The sequence below is a fragment of the Puma concolor genome, chromosome A3, assembly GCF_028749965.1.
Source record: "Puma concolor isolate L17-30 chromosome A3, mPumCon1.1.hap2, whole genome shotgun sequence".
NCBI lineage: Eukaryota > Metazoa > Chordata > Mammalia > Carnivora > Felidae > Puma > Puma concolor.
Genome location: NC_141669.1, coordinates 7,721,209 through 7,740,695, shown reverse-complemented (window position 1 = coordinate 7,740,695; position 19,487 = coordinate 7,721,209). Strand labels below are relative to the sequence as shown.

Genomic DNA, 19,487 nt, shown 5'->3' with positions numbered 1-19,487 from the left:
ACTATGAAGTCCCAAGGTTTGACTCAGATAAGCAACTTGGGGACAAAACAGAGCGACCCCGACTGCAGTGGCCGGGTCTCCCAGAGTAAGGGCATCCCAGATCTCTGGGGTGGTGCCGACAGGCCAGGCCAGGGCTCCCGGCTTGCCCAAGGACGCAGACACACCGGCCTAGGAGGCCCTTCTGGTTCCAGAAGGCCAAGGGCCGGGGCGGGAGCAGAGCCAGTTTCCCAAGGCGGCCTGAAATGTTCTGAAACATTCAAAACCCACCAGCTCCGGGGGATTTTGTGATGATCCTCATCTACACCGAGATCCGCTCCTACCTACACCCAATCTCCGGTTTCTAGGAACACTCCCGTCAGCCGTCACTTTAGATCACTTTAAACTTTAATTGTTCTATTATCAGTCAGATGATGACGACGATGCTTCCAGGCCTCCGCCCACCACAATGTCTTATACATGGAGACGCTTCCCGGTGTTGCTGTGAACGGAGAACTTGCTCGGGGGGCCCCGTTCTGCCCCTTCCTGGACAAGCCCCTCCATCCTGGGCCTCAGTTTCCTCATCTGCCTCCCCTTCCGGGCAGGGAATCTTGCTTTCCAGGCCCCCTCCACCCCCAGGGCCTGCTACCCCACCGGCCCACAGGCGATTCTCCTTCCCGGGGCATCCTTGGCCACTCAGGCCTGGCTCGTGGCTGTTGCTCTGGGGCGTCCAATGTCACACCTGTTCAAGACCTTCTTCCCGGAGGGTTAAGCGCTCCTGTTCTGGGGGAGCCCCTGTAGCACTGTTTTCTGCTCACTGAGGAGGGCACTGAAGAGTTGTAGGGCAGGGAGGGGGGCGCCCAGGGGGCCTCCAGAGGCAGGGCAGGGAACCCTGGAGTTGGCCGCCTTCTCCAGGACCAGCCTTGGCTTCTGGGCCAGGGAGGGACGGGGCCCCTGCTGTCCCAGCCACCTGTCTTTCCGCCTCCAAACTGGAGGCTCCCCGGGCATCAGGCCTTACCCGTCACGTATGCCCCACGGTGGACACAGTGCCTGGAACACAACAGGTGCTTAACAGTGGATGAAGGACGTGGAATGGGCTCTCGGCACCCTCAAGTGGCATCCGACTGCACCCCGATGATGTGCCTCTCACGAGCTTCCTCCTCCCCCCTCGGCCAGCAGCACGCACGGCGTCACCCCGCTCTCCTGTGTGGCTCACACGGAGGCGATGTGGTTTCGCTGATCTTTGGCGAATGACCAGAAACAGACATAAAGCAGAAGTGAACTCACAACCGCTGGTGGCACTAGACTGAGGCCATCCACCGTCCCCCCCGACATGTCAGCAGCTTTCGTGTAAGAGAAGGAAGACGGCCACGGTGCAGTCCTTCGTCTTGAAAGCTCATCAGGCAGAGGAAACCCAGAAGGTGAGGCAGGAAGAGAGAAAGGTCCAAAGCGCCCGCAGACCCAGTCTCGGCCCAAGGAGGGGGCGGCCGGCCTGTGCACCGAGGTCTCCGGGGGGGACCAGGATCAAACCCGGGCACGGGGCCACAGGGGCAGTAAAGCGGCCCCGTGGGAAGCCAGGCCCCTGCCCTACAGGGCACAGCGCCCCCTTGGGAGTGAGACCCCCCCCTCCCCCAGGCCTGACGGAGGGGACTTCCCGGGCACCTCACCTGGCCGCCCAGGTGGTCTCTGGATGAACAGAGAGACCCTACAGGGGAGCATGGAGTGGAAGCCTGTCCGGAAACGAAGGCTAATACCCAGCGGCCATAGGAAGACAAACGTGGCCTCTCCACGGTTCCCTCTCCCTGCTGAGCCCTGGGCTGGGGCTGAGGGCAGTGGAGTGGGTGGAGGGGGGGGGTTCAGCACCCCAGGACTGCTTTCCCCAGCGAGGCCATCCAGCCCGAAACCACCCCTGCCTGCACCAAAACCAGTGAGCTACACGGGGCCTCAAGGCCCAAGGGAAACTGCATTCAGAGGTCACAGAGCCACAAAGTGAACAAGGTGAATGGTTTGCTAAGAAAAGCTTGACCCCGAGGTGAACCTCGGGGCTTGGGGGCAGATGTGGACGACAGCTCTGCCTGTCTGCCCAGCTCCAGGGGCTGATAGGTACTCAGACTGGTTTTCCTGCCCCACCCGGGAGCCCGCCATACCCACAACCCCCCCGAATGCAAACAGCGGGGCCACACGCGCCTCATGCAATCGCCTAACCCTGCCTTACCAGTTCCAGGCCGCCAGTGGGGCCATCCAGGGCCCCGGGTAACACCCCTTCCCCTGATCCTCTCGTTGGCTCACCACCGGGTCCCTAGAGGCACCAGCTGGAGTCCCCACCGGCAAAGGGGTCAGCCCTGTAACGCAGCCTCAGATGGGCCCCTTCGCTTTACAGGTGGGGAAACCGAGGACCACAGGGACGAAGACCGAAGCTAGCGGCAAGGTCAGAACTGGAACCCAATCCTCCCTCGACGTGGCCGCCACCTGTGAGCCCGCCCTTCCAGGCCCCCGGGAGCAGGGTGCCCCCTGACAGAGGAACGCACCCTTGGATCCTTCGGCAGCCGAGGGGGCATCGGCGGGCCTTTTCGGGTGCCCCTGGATCACATCTCCAGGCAGACCCCTGTGCCCGGCTCAAGGCCAGCGCCAGTGGTCACCTCATGTCCCGACCTCAGCGTCCAGGCATCACAGGCTGCCTGTCGAAGGGCCACTCACAGTCAACCCCTCCGTCCTACGTGTGGGACCCTGCTTGGACCCGCCCCGAGGCCAGCGCCTCCCACGTTCCTTGGAGCCCCTACCTGTCAGCATCAGACTAACTTCCTCCCGAGACAGTCCAGCTCTGCCCGCGGGCCTAGAGCTTCCACAGATGGGGAACAATATACAAGACGGGCCAGAAACACGCCAGGCCGAAATCCTAACCCCAAGGACCGCCCCCGCCAAGCATCTGTGGGCACACGGGGACGCACGCATGCTGGCCCTCTATCCTCCACTGGGCTCTACGGAGTCACCTGGGGCGTTATTTGGAAAGGGAAAGTGGTCACGTCTAAGGGGAAGGAGAAATTCGGGAATGGAAGTGGGAGAGGGTTCCCAGCGATCTCCACCAAGGGCCCAAAGCCCAGTGTTTAGCTCCACGTGGGCAGAATGCCAAAGCCAATACCTGAGTCCCCACCACCCCCGGGGCCCAACCCAGCAGTTTGCTGAAGACAAGGGGACCCGTCTGTGCCTGCACCTCCAGATAAGGGCTATATATAGCAGGAGAAAGTTGTTTTTTTCCAAAAGGTTAAGAAGCACATTTCAAGGAGCGAAAAGGTTTCAAGGACACGCTGGGGGTGGCCTGATGAGGGCCAGAGGCTTTTCTTCCTTCAAAACCATCCTGGCCTGGTTGAATTCACGTTTCCTTTTAGCTCGCTTTCAATTCTCCCTGGTGGATCCAAACACAGCATATTCATTATTACTCGATTTTAATAAGGAACAGTTTCCGATGACAAAATTCCTCCCACAAGGCCTCAGGGACCTCTCTGAGGGTTCCCGCCACACCAGAGCCCTACTGCCCTGCCCTGTGAGCTCCTCCCGGGGGGCTGGGGGGGGGGGGGGGGGCGGGGCGCCTGCAGTTCTGGAACCGTCTCCAGCACCAGGCGGTGCTCGCAAATTGGAATTCAAGTCAAGCGGAGCTGAACTATAAGGCAACCAGAGGCCCAAGGGCACACGCCTCTAGAACTACTTGTCAAAACAACCACACACCGAAGCACCTTTTCATCAACTATCTGACTTCTGTGTTTGGCCTGATTCCCATTTCCTGGGGAAGAAGCCTGGTTGTCCCCAGGCAGCTCCATGCCCAACACGGGGGCCGGAGCCCTAGAGGGAGATGAAATCCGGAGACCCGGCCATCGGCCTGGGCAGGCGGAGCGGGCAGAGAGAGAAGGACCAGGCTAGAGCAGGGGTGGGCGGGGTGGACAGGAAGAGCCAGAGGGGGCTGACAGCTGGCTTCCTGGAGCAGCCGTTCCTTAGGAAAATTCACTTGTTTCTGCAAGTAGCAGGGGAAGGAAGCACGCTGGGGTTGGAACCCACTCCCTGCCCCTTGCTGGATGGGGACCCACGGTCCCCACCTCTCTGCAGTCTCCATTCACACCACAAAGAACCCAAATGGGAGCACAGGGCAAGTGGCCGCCCTCACCCAGCCCCCAGCCTCCTGGCCCTGCAACCACTAAGCACTCGGCTGGCAGGAAGGCAGACGCCCAGCAGGAAGGGCATCCGGAGATTTCTAGAAGATTCTCCCGATACCGTGAGGCTGGGAAAGCCAGAGAGAAATTCCGGACGGGTCGAGGGAAGAGTAGCTAGCCACGGCTGCTGACGCCTGGGCAAAGAGTGAGCCCCTCGGAGGAGACACACCCCTCAAAGGCCAGAGGGGGCATGGAAATGAGGCACAGGCATTACATGACTTTCCCAGGCAGACGAGACAGCTCCCTCCCCCGACCCCACAGGGCTGGGGAAAGCTCTCCCAGCAGCCGCCGCCCGGCAGTGGTATCTTCAGCAGGCCGCGGGGACAGGCAGGACACCCACGCACCGAGTGGCAGTGCCGCTCTGGGTCCTGCCCGGAGGCGGCCTCCAGTGCCAGCCTCCCACAGCCTGGGGGGAAAGCACGGGCCACCGCCAGCTCGGGAGACGTGCTTGTGGGAAAATCCAGTCCGTGATGGCATTCCTCTGCCATCGCTCCCCACTCGGGAGAGATGTTGGCTAAGAAAATGAAGCCGGTTGCGGCCATGACTTCCAACAGACACAATCAAATGATCTATTCCTGGATTCTGCAAGAACCAAAATGTAATTCAATTCCTGAAATGTCATTTGGAGCCGCTGGGGCAGTCAGTGGCGAAGCTCAGTAAACACATCGTTGTTCAAGCCCAGACGCGCAGCCACTGACCCCGAGCCCTGGAGCCTGGCGTTGCGGGGGAGGCCACGGCCGGCGGGAGGCAGCCCACGGCCACAAGTAGCCACCGACAATACCACGGGAGGCGTGCTACGCGAGAAATGCTAACAAACCGCACTGGGCTCGAGGAAGGAGGGCTCGCTGCATCTGGGGGGCGTCAGGAGGCCCAAGCGAGGCCGCCAGTGTCACCGAAGCTCACCGACCCCTTGAGAGGAGGAGGACCAGAGAACCCGCCCCCCACTCGGGTCAACGTAGACGCCCGTCTGTCATCACACCCACATGCACACGCTGACACATGTGCGCACACACGCACACGCGCACACTTATGCAAGCACGCACACAGATATATGCATGCCCCCCACGGGCACTTACGTACATACACGCACTGATGCGCATGCGTGCACACGGGTACACATGCACCTGCACGCACAGACGCCCGCGTGCACACATGTGCACATGCAGTGCGTGTACACAGTCCCACAGTAGAGAGGGTAAAGGCCATCTGAGGCTTGAGGATCCCACGCAGCACGTGGTCCTGGGTGAGAGGCGGAGGGCTGCTCCAGCTCACGGAAGGCCATGCAGACACCCCCCACCCAACACAGGGCTCACTGGGACGACAGCGCCACAGTTTTCTGAGGGGGCTTCAGCTGGGGGACTGCGGTATGGGACAGGGGCTTTTCTGGCGCTTTGACTCATTTGCGCCAGGAAGCCTAACTTTTATACCAGAACTGACGCATGGGATTATGGGGATTATTATGGTTGCCTTACTGGTTTCTTTCTAAAGTTTATGAATTTTCCATAAGGGATACTAAAATTTTAGCTTACACTATTTTTTTTTTTAACGTTTATTTATTTTTGAGATGGAGAGAGCCAGCGCGTGAGTAGGGGAGGGGCAGAGAGAGAGGGAGACACAGAATCCAAAGCAGGTTCCAGGCTCTGAGCTGTCAGCACAGAGCCCGACGCGGGGCTGGAACTCGTGAATCAGGAGATCACGACCTGAGCCGAAGTCGGACGCTCAACCGACTGAGTCACCCAGGCACCCTCTAAAATTTTAGTTTACATTGGGACAACAAAGCGTCCCCTGAGAATGACACTCCTATCTGCCCACCCCCCGTGGATTAAATATCTCCTATAATGAGTGCAGCACAGGCAGGGACAAATTCCCCTCAAGGCCCCAGCAGATGACAGGAAAACCAGAGAAACAACTGGAAAGAGCCAGGCAGAATCGTCTCCTTCGGACTCTCCATTGCGACTCGGGGGCCCCAGAGCCAGAAACGCTCTGCGTGGCCCCGAGCACCCCTCGCCTGGCTGAACACCCCATCCTCCCACACTGAGGGACCCGGCGTCTGCCCTGCAGCTGCCTGCCCCCCCCCCCCCGAAAGTCCCAGGCCGATGCATCCCCCTTCAAACAAGGGCACCGTGTGAGATATATACTCGGGGCTCCCGCGGCCTCCAACGTCCTCCGTCTGACAGTCAAACCACAGTGTTCGCACCAAGGCCAAGGATGCTCAGAGGTGCACACGGTGGTGTCCACACCAGGGAGCGGAGACCAGGCCAGCGGCCAGTGAGGGGAGCCCGAGGCAGGCAGGGCGGGCATCGGAGGCTTCCAGAGGCGACCCCTGAGCCCGGAGGTGAGAGAACGAGGCTGCGGATGGGCCGGGGAGGAGGGCACCAGGAGGGGCCCTCTCCTCGAGCCTGGCATGGCCAGTTCTCCTGGTGCCGGACAGTCCCTGCCCGGTCCACGTTCCAGTCTGGCTTGGGCTCCGTAGCCGGGCTGCAGGACACAGAGGGTGGGGACTGGCATCCAGCAGGCGAGCCACTTCTACAGGGAGACTGTTCTTCCAGAAAGCAGAAGACGCGGGGGGCTGGTCCAGACGGACCGCTCCGTATTCTCCTCCCACTCCACCTTCCGGGGGCTTGTTTGCGAGGCGGGGACAAGAGGCCACTCAGATGAGCGGGAGCCTGATGAGGGTTGGGGGGTGTGACCCACACAGCGCGGCAGGGGCAGCAGGGGAGGGAGGTGAAGACTGGGGGGCGGGGTGGGGCACACCGTGAGATGCAGGAGGGGTGAAGAACCATCCAGATCAGGTGGGAAGAGAAGCAGTGGCTCCTGGTTGCAACCCCCAGAAACAGCCGTCCCTGAGGAACCTGCCTATCCCTCCCCAGGCCCGCATCAGCTCTGCCCCACCGCCCTGCGTGGACCACAGGCTGTCTGTTCACATGGCAGGCACCCCCCACCCCACCCCAGGCATCTTGGCACTGGAGGGTGCATTTATTTCCAAGCACATGCCCAGAGTTGGGCTCAGTCGCTCATAAGTACCCCCACACACACACACACAAGGTCCCGGAGCAGGTGCACAGGAGGTAGGGTAGCCCACTGAGATAGCCAGGATCCTGCTGTCCTGGAACAGCATCTGAGAGGAGCCAGAGCAGGGCTCGGGGACGTGAGTTCTAGTTCCAAGACCTCAGTTTCCTCGCCTGTAAACCACGTGGATGACCAAGTCCTGGAGGATGGGGGCAGCTCTGTCCATGACTGCCTCTGGAGGCTGGGCCTGTGAGAGTGTGTGTGTGTGTGTGTGTGTGTGTGCACGCGCGCGTTGTGGGGGAAGGAGGCACAAATCCCTCACATCCAGCTCCCGGGGACTCGGGGTCATTTTCAGGCCGCTGGTCGGAGGAGAACCAGCATGCACGCGCCCAGTGACAGCCGGGTGGCCTCCCGTAGAGCGTCTGGCTCAGGATATGGCTGGCTTTCCTGTGTCCAGGCCCCAGCTACAAAGAGACAAGCACTGGGAACACGTGAGGGGGGCAGGAAGGGCCCTGCGTCCCTCAAACGGCTTCTCTTTCAAGGGGGTGCTGCACCTGCTGGGGGGCGGGGCAGAGGGCAGCAAGGGGAGGCAGAACCGGCCTGGTAGGAAGAGACCCCTCTGCAAGAAGTCAGGGGAGGGAAAGGAAGTTCCTTAAAAACCAGTCAACAGGAAAGGGGATCAGCCGATGGCCCCGCGGGTGCCTCCCGCGGGACTTATCTGAGCCGTCTCCCCAGTGTCCCCCCAGCCCCCGCACACACACACTCCCAGCCTCTGTCTCCCTGGCGACCCCCCCCCTTCCAGGTCACCGGCCCCTCCTCCCCCGTGCTCAGAGGGCTGGGCCACCGTCACCGCTCGGGAAAACGGCAACCGTCTTCTAGGGGAGCCCGGGCTCAAAGGCAAGCACGTGGGCCTGGGCCCAGCTTGGACACCCGTCCCGGGCGCCCTCTGGAGCCTGTGCGTCTGGGCCAAAGGCAAAGAAGGCGCCATTTCTAAGTCTCACCACAGGCTCTTCCCCAAACTGCAGCCTTGAGGCCCTAAGCGCAGTCTCCTCCTCACTCCCAGAGGCCCACGCTCCTGCAGGAGGCCCCTGCCAATCCTGGCCGGACACCGGCACCCGCTCGGGGCCCCGAATCACCCCCTACCCTGCCCGCTGTTTGGCAGACCCAGTAAAGGCCACCACTTGCTGGGCACTAACACTGTCGCCATGTCGGGCGACTGTGACCTAAAACGGCAGGGGTGGCATATCCACCTTTCAGACCAGAAACCCGAGGCTCGGGGTGGGGGGGGGGGTGGGGGGGGAACAGCTCACTGGAGGTCAGGCCGCCCAGGGAGGCTGGCTCCAGATCTGAACCACATCCTGGCTCTGGGCCGGGGGGTGCAGGGGCGTCAGCGCATAATGCGGCTGACCTCAGAGCCTGTTTAAAATGCAGATCCCGGGGCGCCTGGGTGGCTCAGGGGGTTAAGCGTCTGGCTTCGGCTCAGGTCATGATCTCACAGGTTGTGGGTTCGAGCCCCACGTCGGGCTCTGTGCTGACGGCTCAGAGCCTGCAGCCTGCTCTGGATTCTGTGTCTCCCTCTCTCTCTGCCCCTTCCCCGCTCATGCTCTGTCTCTCTCTGTCTCAGAAATAAACATTAAAAAAAAATTTTTTTTAATGCAGATTCCCGGTCCCGCCCTGGAGATTCTGATCAGTAGGCCTGGGAAAACCCAGAATGTGCATCACAGCCTGCCAGCTGCTTCGTGGTTCCGATGGCAGGTGGGCCATACCTTCCAGAAACATCAGGACGCCCCTGCACGTGTCACACAACTGGAATGCCCCACGTAGGGGTCATGCATATGGGCCGCGCCTCCTAAAAGTCCCTCCCACACTCCCTTGTAAACTTCTAAGCTCCTAAGCACAGCCAAAAAAAGTCCCAAGTCTCTCTAGCACCACCCAAATTTGGGGGGCAGCAGGAAAGGGGCTGCTGGGGTGCAAACCTCCAGCCGCCCACACTTGCTTGCTTCACACTGCAGGTCTCCAGGGTCAGAAATACTCCTCGCCACGGTGTCACAGTGACCTCAGGAGAACAGCTGTAGAAGAAACCTATTTCTCTGCTGCTCCGCTCGCCGCTGCTTTTATAAAAAATAAACACCTTCTCGTCTTCAAGTCCATTTCAGCAAAAACAATTAGGCACAGCACAGGAGAGAACGAGCCCGGGGCTGTGTGACTCTGGGAAAACCGCTTGCCCTCTCTGAGCCTGAGATTCCCCAGCCATACTGCCCTTAAAGATTCTCCTCTGCTCAGCAATCATCTGGCCGTATCTTCTCTGATACAGGCCACGGCTGTGCAAAAGCCACGGTTCAAACCAGTACCGTTATTGGGCACTTCCTTCTGACGCACGACCAACTTCAGAGTCCAGGCCGGGGAAAGGAACATGCCAGTCCCTCTGCACGCAGCGTGCAGTCCGCAGGGCCTCAGGGCCTGCCCTCCCTCCTCTCCCACGGGGGCAGGAATGGGATCCCGTGTCTGCAGATACGTCCCTCGTCAGGCCGCCAGCTGGCAGAATGTCACGACAGGACATGGTGAAGGCCTCGGCCTCCCTCCATCCCCACGGCTCACCTTTCTTTCCTGCAGGGACGAAGACTCGTCTAGATAAGGAGACAGAGGGACGAGCAGAAACGGTCCTTCCCTGTCCTCTCCACGACTCGGGGCTCCGACCGTCACACTCAGCCCACAATGTAGACCTAAGCCCCCGCGGATGCCATGCTCCCTTCCGCCACCCAAGAACTACCTGCTCCCCTCTAGAAGGCCAGCACACAGCAAACACTCCAGAAAGACTCCTTGGTTGAGCAACTCAAATTCGGGGAAAACAGGTCATACCAGCACTAGGACCCCGCTCTACCACTTACTAGCTATGTGACCTTGAACACATCCCCTAACCTCTCTGAGCCTCGGTTTCCTCATTATAAGAGAGACGTCGTAACCCCAGTTCATAGGACTCTCATGAGAATCGAGTTAGCTAAAGTATACAAAGGCACTCGGCAAGCTTTCGAGAGCTTCTCAATGTCAACCAATGTTATTGATAACAACGTTTCAATCGTTATCAATGTCATTGGGAAAAGGCAACAGGTCACCATCAGAGAAATCCTACCCTGCCAATGCGCTAGAGTGAGCGTTACAGAATGGGAAGGGCTTTAGTCACAGTGTCAGTGCTGTGTATACAGCTTAGGGAATTCGTTTAAAATAATCGGGGCATCGGCCACCCCAGGTCCCCGAACGTGATGGCTTCGCTGCACCAATGAGGACACAAGACAAACCCCCAGACAGCTGGGGCTGGTCAAGGACTTTGGTTAGAGATTCCCTCTTCTGATAAGTTGAAGGCAATTAGTTAGGGTAACTGCTTCAAATTTCAGGGAGATGTGACAGGGCCCTGGGGTGGCCAGACCGGGTTTTCCGGGGGGAGTCCCACAGATAGTATTCTAGAAATAGAGTCCCGGTTCGCACATATCCCCAGCACTTAGCAAACGCACAGCAAGTTACAGGCTCCCGGACATCTCTACCGTGGGGATGCTGGTGGACAGGGGAATTAATTACATGCTGATGAAAAGTACAATTAAGAAAGTTCAAAGGCAAGGGCGCGTGGGTGGCTCAGTCGGTTAAGCATCCGACAAGTGATTTCAGCTCAGGTCATGATCTCACAGTTTGCGCGTTTGAGCCCCGCATTGGGCTCCCTGCTGGCCTCTTAGAGCCTGCTTGAGATCCTCTGTCTCCCTCTCTCTCTGCCCCTTTCCCTGCTCTCTCTCTCTCTCTCAAAATAAACATTAAAAAAAAAGAAATCTCAAAGGTAGAAAGAGAGAGAGAGAAAAGAAGGGAGGAAGGGGGGGAAGAGGAGAGGAGAGGAAAAGGAAGAGAGAGGAGGTGGGGGGAGGAGGGGAAAGGATCCCAAAGAACTCTTCTGGAACGTGCTCGGGCCTCAGCTCTGGTACTAGGAAGACGGCTGGTCTCCTGTCACATAATATTTGTTTTCCAAAGGCAAGTTCAGTGAAAGGATAGTGTTTTATTTTTGGTTTTGTTTTCCATTGTTTAGTCTTCCATAGCTGGCCACTCAGTAGCTTTGTGAAAAAGTCTCTCATGAAACAGGGCAGTCAGGTCATCTCCAAAGCCCTTGGCTCACGGGTCCGGCTCCCCGATCCTGGGCGTGTGGGGAACTCAACCCCCTGGATGAGGCTGCCTCAGCCTGAAGCCCCTTCCGGCCCACACATTCCTCCCTGGTGGCTCCCAGGGCTCCTTCCAGGGACGCCTCCCCAACACTGTCCCCCCCGCCCCCCCAGGTGGGGAATTAGGGCCTCTCCCCTCGCCCCACGCCTCCTCCATCAGTGCACCCACCCTTCAGGGGTCTGACCGCCCTCTGGAGACCGGGAGCCCTTGCTGGTGTCCCACACCCCCCAGCACGAGACCGGGTGGGATGTCAGATAAAGAAGGAACAATGAGTAAGTGAAAGGTGGGGCCACTCGGCCCACAGTGCAAACTCACGGACAGTGAGGAAGTGGGTAAAAGGCAAATTCAGGGTCTCCCAAGCTGGGTGAAGACGGCAGGCAACCCAGTCTTCCTGGAAGAGGAGCATTCCCGTGTGTGTTAATGCATCAATACGCATGGAGATAAAATCGCCCACCGCTGCTGGAGGTGCTGGACTCCGGGAAAGGGGGCACCTTACTCAGAGCAGAGAGGAGCCGGCTTGACCATCCGCCCATCAGGCAGTGATGTGAAAGTCAGGGTCACGGGAGGCAGGGAACGAGAGCTGTGGTTTGTCTGGGTTTGGAGGCCGAAGCCCCAGCCACCCAGCGGGCCTGGAAGATGGGGTCGTGGTTCACGGTCTAGAACCATCGTCCCACGCCCCAGGGCTAGAGGTGAGAAGCTCCACCAGAGAAGAGGGCCAGGGAGACACGGCCCCGCTCGCCAAGGCTTAGTGGCTCCCCGAGAGGCAGAGGACAGGAGAAAAGTCCAGCTCTCTGACCTCGCCACTGCCATGCCGGCCATCGGGACGGGGACAGGAGACAGTGGGACAATGGTTTCAGCTTCTCAGCCACTGCTCTGCAGTATCTCGCCCACAGGGGCTACAAAGGAAAACAGACGTGGGAGAAGCCAGGTAAGAAGCAGCCCAGTGACTCTGTGCAGGCAGGAGGCCAGGGGCGCCAGATCGCCTTGGACGCTGGACTCCATGCTGAGGGCCGCCTGGAGCCCCTTGTCAGCCAGTCTGCACCTTTGCCGCTATCTGGCCTCTCTCCGGGTCCCCTGGAATCTCCAAAGACCACAGGAGAAGGCTCTTGCGATGGTTACCGTACTGATTTATTTCTGTTTCTCTCCTCCCACTTTCTACTTAAAAAAAAAATAGGGCTCAACCCAGCGATCCCGACAGCCTGGCATCACATCTGTCCCCCGTTTACGAAGTGGGACCAGGGTCATCGCCATCGGGGCCACACTGAGCCAGAAACTGGAGCCAAACACTCTTCTATTCTTGCTGCAAATCCCTGTGGCCCCGGAGAGAGGTTCCTTCCACCAGAGCCGCACACAGCAAGCCGCTGACAGGTAGCCTGCGCCTGAAGCGTGAAAGAAGGACAGCTCTGTCGCTTGTCCTGGTGGGGCTGGGCCTGCGCGGAGGAGAAAAACGCGGTTGCTTGACTTTCCTCTCAGCACCGCAGGTGGGGGAAACAACGGGAGTAAATGCAATTGCTCTGCAGACACCGCGTGGGGAGGGAAGGTCGCGACGCTGAAGAGAGCATCCTGGTTCTGGGGGTGATCTCGTAAAGACGCCAAGAGGCATCTCTGCTCTTCCTAAAACACTCCCCTTGGAGGAAATGCAGCGCGAGCCGAGCGGCGGTGTGAAACTGATCAGGGCCAGAACCGTGCGGCGCTGAGCCTCCCTCCCCCACCCGTCTGGGGTCATTTATTGGTACAGACGCGGCCTCCCGGCCACAGCAGCATCACAGAAGGGCTGAGACGCGGGCTCCCGCCGCAGAGGAAGAAAGAAGGAAGAGAAGGAAACGCTGCGACGTCATAAGGAGGATGCCTGTATGTAGGAGAAGGAGCCGAGCCAAAGACCGGGTGCGACTGCGGGCTACGCCGGGAGCTGTGAATTTCACCACGCGGCCATCGGCTGCCGAGGCGCTCCCCTCCCCCCTCCCCCCCCCCCCCCCCCCCCCCCAAGCTGCCTGGGCTGGTGTGTTCCCAGCACCCCTCCTCCCGTCCCGATCCACCACCCTAGACCTTCGGACGCGGCTCCCGGGGTGGATGGCACGGGCACCTCGAGGGAGCACGGGCTGCCCAGCCCACAAGTCAAGAGACCAATGTTTTAAATCGCTTTGCGGATGAGGATGCCCCGCTAGGGTCCGTGGGATGGTAGCCAGCGCCGGTGTGAAGCCGTGAACGTGCTCAGGCTGGAGGGGTGTGCAGGGAGAGGCCCACACGAGTGCAGGGCAGGAGCCGGAGCTGGGGGAAGGCAGGGGGGGTGCCCAGAACCCCGTGGGAGATGCTGAAAGAACAATGGTGAGGGTTTTCCGGTACAGCAGCCACTGCCCACTTTGTGCCACCGACCCCGGGGTGCCCCCGCCCGCTGGCCAAGCCCCGGGGTGGTGTGGCGTTGAGGGCACGCACGTGCTGTGGAGCCACACAGAGCTGGGTCCCCGTCCTGCCTTCACACCTTGGACCAGTTACTTGGCCTTTCCGACAGGCTGCGGGACAAAAGAGACGGTATGCGACGCGGCTTCTGGGTGCTGGGCACAGGGCAGCCCTTCCCGCTGCCCTCCACTGTCCTGGCGCGCCCCTCCCTCCCTCAAGCTTCTCCTCGGCTGTCCTTCCAGGCCCTAATTCAAGCCGTCCCCCCAGACCCCTCAGGCTAGAAGGGGTATCCCACCATGAACTTAGGAGCTGTGTGTCTCTAAGGGAAGTTACTGAACCTTGCTGGGCGTCAATTTACGTACAAAACAAAGACAACAACAATACCTGTCTCATGGGGCTGTTGCTGGAATCAGAAGGGCCAAGTGAGTGAATGAATAAACAAAGAAAAGGGCTTGGTGCAGACTGAGCATGTCAAAGGTGTGAGCAACGTCAGGACTGACCCCCCCACCCCCACCCCCCACACCAGCCGGGGGCACGCTGATGCACGCGCACACCGAGGTGCGTTTTCTTCCGCAGCACCTGTCACAGGGTTTGGGGCCGGATGAATGCTCGCTAATGCTGGGTGGCGTGGAGGGAGGGCAGGAGGGAGCCCTCCACGCACGCGATTTAACCAACTCCGCCAGGGAGGGGGGAGCGGGCTCCCAGACCCTGCAGGAGCCTCCGTCATCAGAGCTGGAACTCTGGCCGGGGAGCCCCACGCGGGAGAGAGAGGGCTGAGCCCCTGCACCTGCGAGACCCCGTGTCCCTTCACAGATGCGAGGCAGGGGTCCTCGGGATCCCAGGCCAGGGGGCCGGACCCCCAAGGATGCTTCCCAAGGAGAGAAAAAGGCCAGGTACACACCGGCCCGTCTCCCTCCCTCCCCTGTTCCCTCCCCACCTTCTTTCTCTCTGTCTCTCTCTCTCTATGTATCTCCCGCACCGCCCCCCCCCCCAGCCCATAGCCCTCTCTCCAGCTCTCCCCCACCCCCCCCATTTGGAGAGCAGGGCAGGACCTCATCTGGGACCACACAATCACGCTTCACCCAGAACGTCTTCAGGCTGCTTCTCTGGCCAGTTGTGAACGAGTACGTTTTGCCAAAAGGCCCACAAATCAATATCATCCCACTCTGTGCGATTCCTGCGGTAAATTACTGTTTCATGACTAATGCTCTGCGGGGAAGAGAACTCTCCAAGACGGCTCAGCACCTCAGCCAGAGGCTCCTGTCCAAATAAGAGAAAACAGACGCCGATTTCTGAGACCCTGCTAGCAATGGGCTGTGGGCCCCCGACACAGAGCCAAAAGAAACCTTAATAAGGTCATTATTTATCTACTTAGCAAAAATGTGTACGTCTAACGTGGAATTAAATCTTCCCGTGCCTTTGCAACACTAGCTTCTCGATCTCCTTGAGCCCCGGGCAGGAAGCAGATTACAAAGGGAGTCGGAGAGAGTTATTGATTTTTCGCAGCCAATCCTGCAGTGTTTCTGCACATACTAACAAAGTCGCAGACAGTCTCCAGGAAAAGTTGTCATGACTGAACCCCCATTATTGCTCCTTACTTAATTTTTTTTGTTTTTTTTTTTTGTTTTTTTTTTTTTTTTTGAGAGGGAGAGGGAGAGAGCATGAGCAGGAGAAAGGGAGAGAGAATCCCAAGCAGGCTCCACACTGCCAGCACAGAGCCCGATGCGGGGCTGGAACCCACCATCAACTGTGAGATCATGACCTGAGCCAAAATCAAGAGTCAGATGCCTAACCGACTGAGCCACCCAGGCGCCCCCACTCCTCACTTACTTTTTAGTGATCAGTTCATTGTGTGGCTGCCCTGCGAACTCTTATGCACCCTTCAAAGCCCAGTCCAAATGCCCTCTCCCTTTGTCGCCACCACCCAGCCCGGGAAGGTCCCACCACTTGCTGCCCCGGGCTTCCAGAAGGCTGGGTGCACATGCCCATCTGCCTCCTGACCTTCTACTAGTCTGTGAGCTCCTGGGGCACAAGGTCACTGTCTTCCTCATCGTGTTCTCCGGAGCAATTAACACCGTGTCTGGTACATGGGGGAGACTCAGCGGGCTCGTCGGCTGAAGGAGCTATAAGGTGACAAGAGTTCGCAAAACACACACTGCGTCACAAGTTCCCATACCAGGGCTGGGCGTGACGCTGCACATTTAGGATCAGAAGCTCTTGGAAAACCTAGGGCTCCTGGACGCCAAGCCCCCGTCCACATTCTCCAGCCCCCGGAGCCATGCAAGAACCCAGAGAGAGGCACAAGGGGGTTCCGAGTAGCGAGAAGCCCGTCCCCGCCTTGACAGTGCGAGGCCACGGAAACAGCCAGAGGCTCGCAGCCAAGACCTGGCGTGGAGCCGCGGTGCCTTGGCCTCCGGCCGCGCAGGGAGCCGGCGAGCCTCAGTTTCCTCCTCCGCACAAGGAGGACAGTGATGCCTCCAGGACACCGTGGCAAGGGAACCTGTAAGGCGGCCCGACCCTGACCCGGCCTTAACTTGGCAAGCTCGTCCTCAGAATCTTCGAGAAGGTCGGAGAGTGGAGTAGTGGAGTGGTGGCTTCCAGTGAAGGTGAGGACGAAGGCGCTGGGAGGTTCGGGGAGGTTCCCAAGAGGGCTTTCACTGCCTGGCAGCGGGAGGCCCACAGAAAACATCTGTGGACCGATGGAGGGAAGCGATGACAACCAGACTGAGTGCAGGGCTGAAGGGCTACGCATGGGGAGAAGGGGCAGAAGCCCGCTGAGCCCGAGGGGGTGCACACAAAGATCTGTGAGCTGAAGCTCCGGGACAGAAGGCCTCAGAACAATAAGGAAAAGAACTGCGTGACGTTGGAAGGCGCTGCTGCTGGGGGAGGGGGCGAGCACCCCGTCGCTGGAAGAATGCAAGCCGAGAGCAGATGAAAGATCGCTTCACAAAACCACAGTAAAAGGAATCCAAGCATTGGGTGGGGGCTTAGATTAAAAATTCTTGGGGCGCCTGGGTGGCTCAGTCGGTTGAGCGTCCGACTTCGGCTCAGGTCATGATCTCGCGGTCCGTGGGTTCGAGCCCCGCGTCGGGCCCTGTGCTGACAGCTCGGAGCCTGGAGCCTGCTTCGGATTCTGTGTCTCCCTCTCGCTCTCTGCCCCTCTCCCACTTGCACTCTCTCTCTCAAAAATAAATAAACATTTAAAACAATTTTTAAACGTCCCTTCTATCATCAAATAATAATAATGGAGACGAGAAGGTTTTATGTCCCTATTTGACAAAAGTTAAAGGTAGCAACCTTATATTGGCCCTGATTTCTTTTTAAGCCAGTTCACAGAATCCTAAAGTCCGGGAGCCCCTACCCTTCTTTGGGTCCAAAAAACTGACTTTCCCTCAGGCTTCTCTTCACCTCCCCTCCCCCCCCCCCGCCTCACCCCTCTAAGCCTCTGCCTCCCACATGAAGCACCAGGGTGACACCCCCAGGTCCTCGGCTACCCCTGAGGGTGACCCGGAGGTGGCTGCAGCCCCAGGACGCCCATGGCGAAGGCAAGGGAATGCGGGGCACCTGACGGGCCATGGGAGGTGACCCAGACCTCACGGTCTCATGCCCGACACACGTGCACAGGCCTCTGTTGGTTCTCAAACAAACCTTTGAGGCTGGCGGGGGAGAAAAAGTCCCCATTTGACGGATGAGGAAACTGAGGTTGAAGAAAGGTGAAGTGACCTTTCCACCGTCTCTCAGCAAACCAACTGCAAGGCAGAGGAATGTGTCCTCACTCACTTCCTCCCGGCCCAGGGTAGTGGGCTCACGATCTTGGCCTTCATCTTAACCTGGTCAGCCACACATGCAACCACCCCTCTGTCTGCACAAATGACAAAACGGAATCTTCCTGACGTCTTTGTTTTCAGGGACCAGTTCAGATCAGAAAGGGTTAAGTGTCTAACCTGCTCACAATTTTTTTTTTTTTTTTTTTAAGGTCAAGAATGGCACCTGCCTTTCAAGAACGTCCTAGCTGGTCAGACAGACTAGCAGATTCTTTTCATTCTGCTCCAGAGAGTGCAGAAAGCTGGAACGTTCCATATCTGGGCAGAAGGCCCAGCAGAGCGGGGAGACTCCAACGGTGTTCCCGCGGGGAACGCCAAGCCTCGAGCTCCTTCCCCACCTCTCTGTGGAGGCCTGAGCTCTCATGACCCCTGGATACTGAAACCAGATCCCAGACGTCCCCAGAGGACCAGAGAGGAAGGGGCAGGCCCAGGTCCTGCCCCAGCATGCATGAACCGTGCCAATGGAACCAGCTGATGGGGGATGAAGTCAATTGCTTCCAGGATAATTAATTTAGAATCAGACACAAACCTAGTGGGAAATCAGCCCATTAAGAAAGAGAAAGAGATTTGGGGCGCCTGGGTGGCTCAGTCGGTTGAGCGTCCGACCTCGGCTCAGGTCATGATCTCACAGCTCGTGAGTTCGAGCCCCGCATCGGGCTCTGCGCTGACAGCTCGGAACCTGGAGCCTGCTTCTGCTTCTGTGTCTCCCTCTCTCTCTGCCCCTAACCCACTCGCATTCTGTCTCCGTCTCTCTCAAAAATAAATAAACTTTAAAAAAATTTAAAAAGGGGCGCCTGGGTGGCGCAGTCGGTTAAGCGTCCGACTTCAGCCAGGTCACGATCTCGCGGTCCGTGAGTTCGAGCCCCGCGTCAGGCTCTGGGCTGATGGCTCGGAGCCTGGAGCCTGTTTCCGATTCTGTGTCTCCCTCTCTCTCTGCCCCTCCCCCGTTCATGCTCTGTCTCTCTCTGTCCCAAAAATAAATAAATGTTGAAAAAAAAAAAATTTTTTTTTAAAATAAAAAAAAAAATTTAAAAAAAAGGAAAAAAGAAAATAACAGCTCTATTGAGCTAGAATTCACACGCAACTCACAGATCTCAAGTATTCAACGCCGTAGTTGCACAAAGTTGTGCAATCACCACCATTAATTTTAGAACACTTCCATCGCCCCCAAGAGAAGCCCCACACCTACTAACAGTCACTCCCCATCTCCCTCCCCCAAGCCCCCAGCCCCAGCAAGCCCCGGGCAACCACGAATCCACTTTCTGACTGCACAGATTTGCCATTCTGGACCCTTCATATAAATGAAATCCCACAATCCGTGGTCTTTCGTGGCTCACTTCATCCACTCAGCATACTGTTTTCAAGCTGCTTCTGTATTGTAGCGTGTGGCAGTCTTCCCTGTTCATCGCCAAATAATATTCCATTGTACGGATTCATCGCATTTTGTTTCCTCGGTCATCAGTTGACGGACATTTGGGTTGTTTCCACATTTACGTACAAGTTTCACATGGATGTAAGTTTTCTTTTTCTTGGGGTACATATACCCAGGAGCAGAATTACTGTGTCATATGGTAGCTTTCTGTTTAAGCTTGTGAGAAACTGCCCGACTATTTTCCAAAGGAGCCGCACCATTGACATTCCTACCAGCTGTGTTCAAGGGTTCCAATTTCTCTGATTCCTCACCAACACTTTCATTTATCTGACTTGTTGATTCTAGAAATCGTAGTGGGTGTGAAGTTCTATCTTGTGGTTTTGATTTGCATCTCCCTGATGACTGGTGATGTTGAGCATCTTTTCATGTGTGTACTGGCCCCTTGGAGATCTTCTTTTTAAATTTACATCCAAGTTAGTTGGCATGTAGTGTGATAATGATTTCAGAAGT

General features: G+C 58.1%; 1 protein-coding gene and 1 long non-coding RNA gene across 6 annotated transcripts in view; one reads left to right on the top strand and one right to left on the bottom strand.

Annotated features, from left to right (window-relative positions):
• HPCAL1 (hippocalcin like 1) overlaps positions 1-19,487 on the bottom strand; it is a 106,640-nt gene that overhangs the window by 48,581 nt on the left and 38,572 nt on the right. The window lies entirely within an intron of this gene.
• Positions 11,549-18,392, top strand: LOC147582225 (uncharacterized). Of its 5 annotated transcripts, none has more exons than XR_015248864.1 (4): positions 11,550-12,312; positions 12,559-12,752; positions 12,905-15,136; positions 17,758-18,392. It is a non-coding gene; the product is annotated as an uncharacterized LOC147582225 (long non-coding RNA). The 5 variants fall into 5 exon arrangements; XR_015248865.1 differs by having other exon boundaries at positions 12,559-14,674; positions 14,826-15,136; XR_015248867.1 differs by having other exon boundaries at positions 11,551-12,312; positions 13,123-15,136.